General features: G+C 46.0%; 1 long non-coding RNA gene across 2 annotated transcripts; it reads right to left on the reverse strand.

Moving 5' to 3' along the window:
* Positions 746-2,635, reverse strand: LOC110434072. 2 transcript variants are annotated; one of them, XR_002451554.1, is made up of 3 exons: positions 2,094-2,635; positions 1,714-1,833; positions 746-1,026 (listed from the first exon to the last, which is right to left on the reverse strand). It is a non-coding gene; the product is annotated as an uncharacterized LOC110434072 (long non-coding RNA). The 2 variants fall into 2 exon arrangements; XR_002451555.1 differs by having other exon boundaries at positions 2,080-2,635.

Consider the following 7,096-nt stretch of genomic DNA (forward strand, 5'->3'; position numbering starts at 1 on the left):
AAGAGATTGTCTATTTCTTTCTAGGGTATGCGACGAAATCCAGTTACCTAATCCGGAGCTTCGTTTGTATAAGTCCCAATCACTCACCTTCACTCTTGTCCCACAAGAGGAAGCCGCAAGGCGATATGTATCTGGCAGGATGACAAGGAGCAAGACAAGGGGTGTATGGAGGAGCTCACAACAACGGTCGATACTTCACCCCAAGATGTTCCATGGCCCAGGCACCACATATGGAGGGACACCAGCCCTGCACAATCACAAGGCTGGGGGATCCGGGTGGGCACCCGCCGGAGTAGCAGGGGGAGCCGTCTCCTTTAACTCCGAAGGACTACCTCTACCCATGCACCCTTGACGCTCAATGCCGACCTGGAGGACCTCATGCACCAAGTACAAGGGATAAACCACTACAAGGATCATGTTGATACATGACGGTTTCAATTGGTCACGGACAGGCTGAAAAACATCATAGGTAACTACCTATGAGGGTATTGTAAACCGTCATTGAATCCACGTCATAATTCTTTATTTTGAGGGAAAACCGTCACAGACGTGCTTCAACTATGACGGCAACAACCGTCATAGATCAGTTGTCTAGGAGATGTTTAGGCATTGAGTAGTAACCAATTGAAACGTCATAGATACATGCCACGTGGAAAAAGACATGGCAAATGCCTTCATTCACATAGTTAGCATTTATTTTTTTTCAATGCAGCCAAACATTACAATCCAGGCCAGGCCGATATTGTGAGCCAGCTCAACTAAAAAATCATAGATTATGAACCACATAAGCACTTGTACAATTATGATAACCATCCCAAACGATATATAAATATTATTTCCAACCATAAATAATATTCTAGCACATACATGTTCCAGCTATGTTTCCATACAAAAGCACAACAAAAACATGAATACAAAATGTTCTAGCCATGAAACAAGTTTCAGCCATGTCACCACGCTTCTTAATATTTGGCCTCAGATAATTAAGCCATTTCAGCCTGCTGCTATTCCTCTATCGCTTCAGCCCTACAACAAATCATATTTCAGTTCATTAAAATTAGACCAAACTTGAGTAATCAAGGCAATGTATTAGATGCAATTGTGGTACAGGAACAAAACCATAGAAGAAAAAAGTAGTCAAATCAGTAACTTGCAAAGTCTTTTCTAGTCCATCCTATGAAAACAACTCAGCATCAGGTATTGATAATTTAACTTCTAAACCATCTTGGAAAATGGACCACTTCATGAGACAATGCAAAGCCACAAATCTGCAAGTCGCAGCAAGCTGCACAGGCATGTACACTAAAATAACACAATGCCATTTTTTCATAAATTTCATTAAACCTTTGTTAAAGGTGGCAGGCAGAATAAAGGTGGCAGGTAGAGCACATATGATAGCTGTCCATGATACAAGCAAGGTTTTGCACAGAAATTATGAAACTTGCAAGACAACTTATCTAGGCCTGTGTTCTGTACAGTAAATGCTTATCTACACAGAAATTATGAAACTTGCAAACATATGTATGCTATTACTATGCATAAACAGTATACACACCACCACGACTCATTGCATCGATTGCCATTTAATTCCAGATTCACTTTGATGTGCTGCAAATACGCTAACATGGCCTATATTTTATTCAAAAGTCTGTTGTTATCGATTCTTTATTCAGAAAACTTAAAACACATATTCAGTGGCAGTGGAGGGCTTACCACTTCAAGTGTTTTCAGTCCTTATTTCTCCCAAGTTGATGATGTTGAACAGGCAAACCAGGATCACCAACAGTCTTCATTTCAGCCCTTAGTTCTCCCTACAAGAAGTAGATAAGGCTCCTGCACAGAGTAACAAAATAAGGTAAAGTCATACAGTTGATTTTGTTTATGCATAGCGAGAAATTGGCGAGAAATTGGCTATTACAGGATTCTAAACGTTGGGTTTCTCTATAATAGGACTCTTAACGTTTGTTTCTTCCAAATAGGACTCCAAACAATTACAATCAGCTCTAATGACATTTTATTTCTTTTTTAATGTCTTTTGTCATCTAAAAATACATGTATTTTTCGTATTGACCCTATTACCCTTCAGTTATCACCTGCTTCGGTGCGTCTTTCTTCACCCTGACAGCGTTTGAATTGCTGGAGAAGCCCTGCAAAACAAAGGAAGAGAGCACGGACAAGGCTTTCAGCAGGCAGTTCACTAATCAGACATATTTAACGGCGTCGGAGTGCATTTGTGGACAGCAGTGCTGCATCCACCGGCAGCGGCATTGCTTTCTTTGCCCTTTTGAACCCCCGCTTGAACTCAAATGTGAACTGGTGTAATAACCAAATAACAGTTGTAATTACTAGGTATATATATCGAGGTAGATAATCGTGCCAAAACAATGACTAGCAAGCTAGAGAAGTGAATCTCGGGGGTTAAAAAAATGAAAGAATGTTTTCATTAAAAAAACTCTAGTCCAAGTATAAATAATTTATTAAATTAGCGGGTGCATACGTTTCTAACTTGGAACTTGCAAGTGGCGATTTAAACATGCAGTGGTACAATACGAGCAGCAGTTGTAATAATCAAAAACCTTGGTGGAAACCGAAAAGTAACAGGAAGAGATGGGGGACTTGTGGTGGTGGTCTACTCACCGATCTCTTCGACGGAAGACACCACAGGAGCCTCCAACGCCGCTGGTTCCAAGGTGAGATCTCCTCCCCCTGAATCCGCCCGACGCCATCTCTCCCTCGCGCTTCCCGCCTCACCTTGGCCTGACCCGATACGCGCAGGCAACCGCAGCTGCCCCGGCCTCCGCACAACCTGGATCTGACGCGCCTGCCCCTATCCCTGCCGCCCTCTTCCGCCTTGTACCTCCTCGCAGCGGCCGCCGTGCTCGCGATCCTCGGCGGCCTCCTACTCTCTATGCTTCCCCAGAAGCGAGTGGTCAACGCCGGCGAGGTCCAAGACTTGCACAACAAGGCCCCCCACGCCGCCGCCGTCCCAGCTCAGGACAAGGACAAGGAGGTGGTTGCGGGGTTGGGGAGAGGGCGGCGCGGTGTGCAGCTACGAAGAGTGTGGCGTGGTGCGGGGTTGGGAAGGGGTGCAGCACGGTGCTGTGCAAGGCCGAGAAGGGTGCGGTGCGGTGCGGAGCTGAGGAGAGGGCTAGGGTTTCAGCTCTATTTTTATATACTTGTGATTTCGTCCAACGGTTCTGATTCAACAAGGGTTCATCCAACGACTGAAATACATCAGGCCCCATAGTGCCGGCCCAAAAACTATTCAATGGGCTGAATTACACTCTTTTTTTCCATAATTTTTTGAACTCTAAAGTGAATAAGACATAATTTTAAACTATAATTGAATTCTAGTAAAAAACTTCAACTACAAAGTTTTAGAAATCATCAAGATCTACACCTTTTGTGTTGATCAGTTCTCCATCTGAATTTATTTGAACAATTCAAAATTCGAATTTCAAAATACAAAAACTTCAAACAATATTATGAGAAAGTAAATAATTTCAAATAAAAAAGTCATCAATAACAAAGTTGTATAAAAAGTTGTTAACTATAAAGCTCTATAACTTTTCTAGATCTACAACTTTCATTTTGGTTGTTTCTCTATCTGAGGTTGTTTGAAAATTTCAAATTTTAAATTTGAGAAATTCAAATGTAGTTTTTCATGATAAAATGATTTCAATTGATAAAAGTTGTCAACGAGCTCACGGTTGGGCAGCAGCGGCGACAACAGTGGGCTTAGGCGAGCGATTTGGTGGGCGTGGACTTAGCGGCGGAGTTGGGAAACAGAAGACTGAGCGATAAAGATGTTAGGGTTTAGACTTTAGAGAGGGTAGTATTTGGGCCTAAGAAATTTGCTGCCGATGGGCCTTTTTAGTTTTCAGATTGCCGCCAACGGGTAGTTTTCCTTTTTTTAGCGCGCTAGAGGACTGGCACTATACCGACCAAATGTTCATCTATGACGGTCCTTCTCAATCATCACAAATAGCTGCGATAGTGACCCTTAGTTGAAACCGTCACAAAGTTACTACCTAATTCTCAAATCATCACAAGGCTGTCATAGATTCAGTATGCACTGACGGTTTCACAAACCGTCACCAGAAAACCGTCATGTATTAACATATTTCTTGTAGTGAACATCCGCACCAGTGAGATAGAAAATACGTTCAACTCCAACGTGCAGGTAACCTTGGTCAGATATTTTGAGATCTCAGTATCACGGTAGTAACATTCATTTTTCCTGCTGTCAAGCTCAGCTATGTCTCGCAGCTTCTTGTCCCTCGCCCCAACAGCTATCACCCATCCCCGATCGTCCATATAATCCACCTTAGACAACAAATAAATGACCACATCAGCATCCTCACCCAGTGCCAACAAAGTGGGATCAGCTGTAAGCAGCCAGCTTCCTCAAGCTCATCGTCGCGTTTTCCGGATCAGTGCTCAGCCGTGGCAATGGCAGCAGCACCTCAGAAATCAGAATGCCTTGGGTTGTCTGTCAACAACGATGTCAGTGACGTCAACCTTGCAATCGGGGTGCTTCGGGTGCGGTCGACAGTCTAGCTAGACGAAGTAGTCTTGGGATCGGAGATCCTGGGCGCCCGGAGATGTGCGACGCGGAGCGGAGGAGAGCTAGGTCGGCGTCAACGGGCAGCAGCGTGGATGTCCAGCAGCGACGGGCACAGGTAGGAGAGGAGCGGTGGGCGGGCGAGGCAGAAGGTGATCTGGATGGGTGTGCCGTTGCTCAGTTTGCCGACGGCTGTGGTGGCGCTGGCCGCTGGACACGGCGGAGATGTAGGCTGTGTTGTCCAGGAGGACGGAGCTTGGGCTCAGGCTGCTACTCTCGGAGATGGGTGATCTAATCAGGCGGCGCTGGGGAGGAGCCCAAAGCCCTAGCTAACCTATGCGGTTGTCGGACTCCGTTCCTGATTCTAGACTTCTAACGACGAGACCGTATCGTAATTCGTACATGCCGGACTGGACTTTCCATGGATATAAATATGCCTGGTAGCGCGCGGTAGGTGCTACGTGAGCCCGATCGACCGAACAAACTGCGAGATCGATCGACGACCTCTCGAGTCTGCATGCGACTGCTTCCGTCGTCCGTGAACATGGACAAGAACAAGAAGGCGATCATCCCTGCTTCTACGTGGGTGAAGCGGCTGGCTTTCAAGATCCGCAAGAGAGGGTTCGTTGCCTACAACGACACGAGCCTTCTCATCAGCAACTCCCTTGGCATATGGTCCTGCCGCCGCCGCCGGTACGTCAAGAAGAGGCGTTTCCACCGTTTCACTCAGCTCAAGCCCGAGGCCTTGCCGGTGGAGAGGCGGTACGCCGAGCTGCGGAAGCTCGGCATGCACTCGTGGCCCGAGTACGACGAGCAGGTCGCGTTGTTGAGGAGCAGGCTGGTGGACATATACTGGGACGCCGCGCCGGCGTGGTACAGGGAGGATGTCGTCGACTACTACCACGCGGCGAGGCGCCGGCGGATGCAGGACTGCTGGGTCATGCGCTTCATCTTCGCCCCTATCGGCCTAGTCATGCTCGCCGTGAAAAGCTTCCAATTAGTGAAGAAGGCCTTCTTGGGGGAGCGGGTAGACATGCTACACTTCACAGTCTTCTATATACTTCAGGTGATTCTGTGGTGTATAATGTTGTACAAACCGGATGCTAGCGCTCTTAACATGTTGGAGATACTTCATGAAGAGGATATGTAAACGAAATATACTAGAGTGAAAGGACTTCCATTTTTAGATATGCATGTGCAACATGTACAAGTTTATGGTTGTAATATGAGACGTCTTATTGTTTTTCTATTATTATAGAAAAAACTTCAGGTGTATCACAATGTTTATAACCTGTAATTTTAGATAACAATTTGTAATAGAAAATTGTTACGCATGATTACATAGTATAACTCTATCTATATTTGAAATTGTCATGCTCTTCGACCCAACATGCCGGCGTTCCATGGGTATGTGGCTAACTACACAGACTAATCATTGGCAGGAGAGACAGGTGATGGTGCGCACATGGGCGTCACAACTAGAGGCGAGGCAAGCAGGTTCCCGCGCTAGTTATAGGGCCATACGCAAAAATGCCTGTGCCCTCCGTTTTCCGCCAATCATGTACGAGGGCAACTTGACTTCATGAAGCCTCGCTAGTAGACATGCGCGTGCAACATGCACATGTTTATGATTGTATATAGATGTCCTATTTATTATAGGAAACAAATTGAGGACTATTGGATATATCACAAAGTTTATATCCTGATTTTTAGTAAAATTTGTAATAGAAAATGATTAAGTATGATTACATAGCACAAATCTATCTATATTTTAAACTTTTAATGCTCTTTGACCTCGACATGTGGCCATGTAGGCTTGTCGTTGGCAGGAGAGGCGGGTGGGGCTGCGCCACGGGCAAGCAAGGTCAAGTGCCAGGTAGAGCTTATCTATGCAAAAACACCCACTCCTCTGTTTTTGGCCAGCCAAACTAACAGCCTTTGGGCTAGCCCCACCTGGCTATGAGCTTAATTCAGCCTATAAAAGGCCAAGTTGAGTTCATGGAGCCTGGCTAGAGGTGTAGTAAGGGAAACTCAACCAACCAAGATGGGGCGACAGACGCACGGTGCATCACCCGATCGTGTGGCTCTCCAATGTTGATCGCCCCCGGGCGTGCACTCAACATGAGTGCCCGTCAATCACCATACCTACATGTCATGGTCCACATCCCACTTCGGCGGAAGAGTTACGCCTTGTGATAGGCCGAGGCCAGAGTTGGTCGTTGAGCGTGTCTGTGGCCACCGCCGTGGACCAAGCGAATGAAGACGTGTGGTGGCTTAGGAAGGGGAGGCAGCCCAAATAGCGCTCGAGAGAGGTGAGGGTGCTGTTGGTGGTGAGGTGGCAGTTGGGATCAAGTTAGGGTTTTGGACGCCGTTATATATATGTGTGATCTGTTTCAAGCCATGGCTACATATCCAATGCTACAAATCCCTGCACGTCCTAGTTAGTGATGTTTTCTAAATCCTTCATGTATTAAAGGATTTGTTGTAGTGTATTGTGACAAGGGGTCATCACATATGTGTTTTAACTATATA

Source organism: Sorghum bicolor, chromosome 3 (genome assembly GCF_000003195.3).
Source record: "Sorghum bicolor cultivar BTx623 chromosome 3, Sorghum_bicolor_NCBIv3, whole genome shotgun sequence".
In the NCBI taxonomy this organism is placed as follows: domain Eukaryota; kingdom Viridiplantae; phylum Streptophyta; class Magnoliopsida; order Poales; family Poaceae; genus Sorghum; species Sorghum bicolor.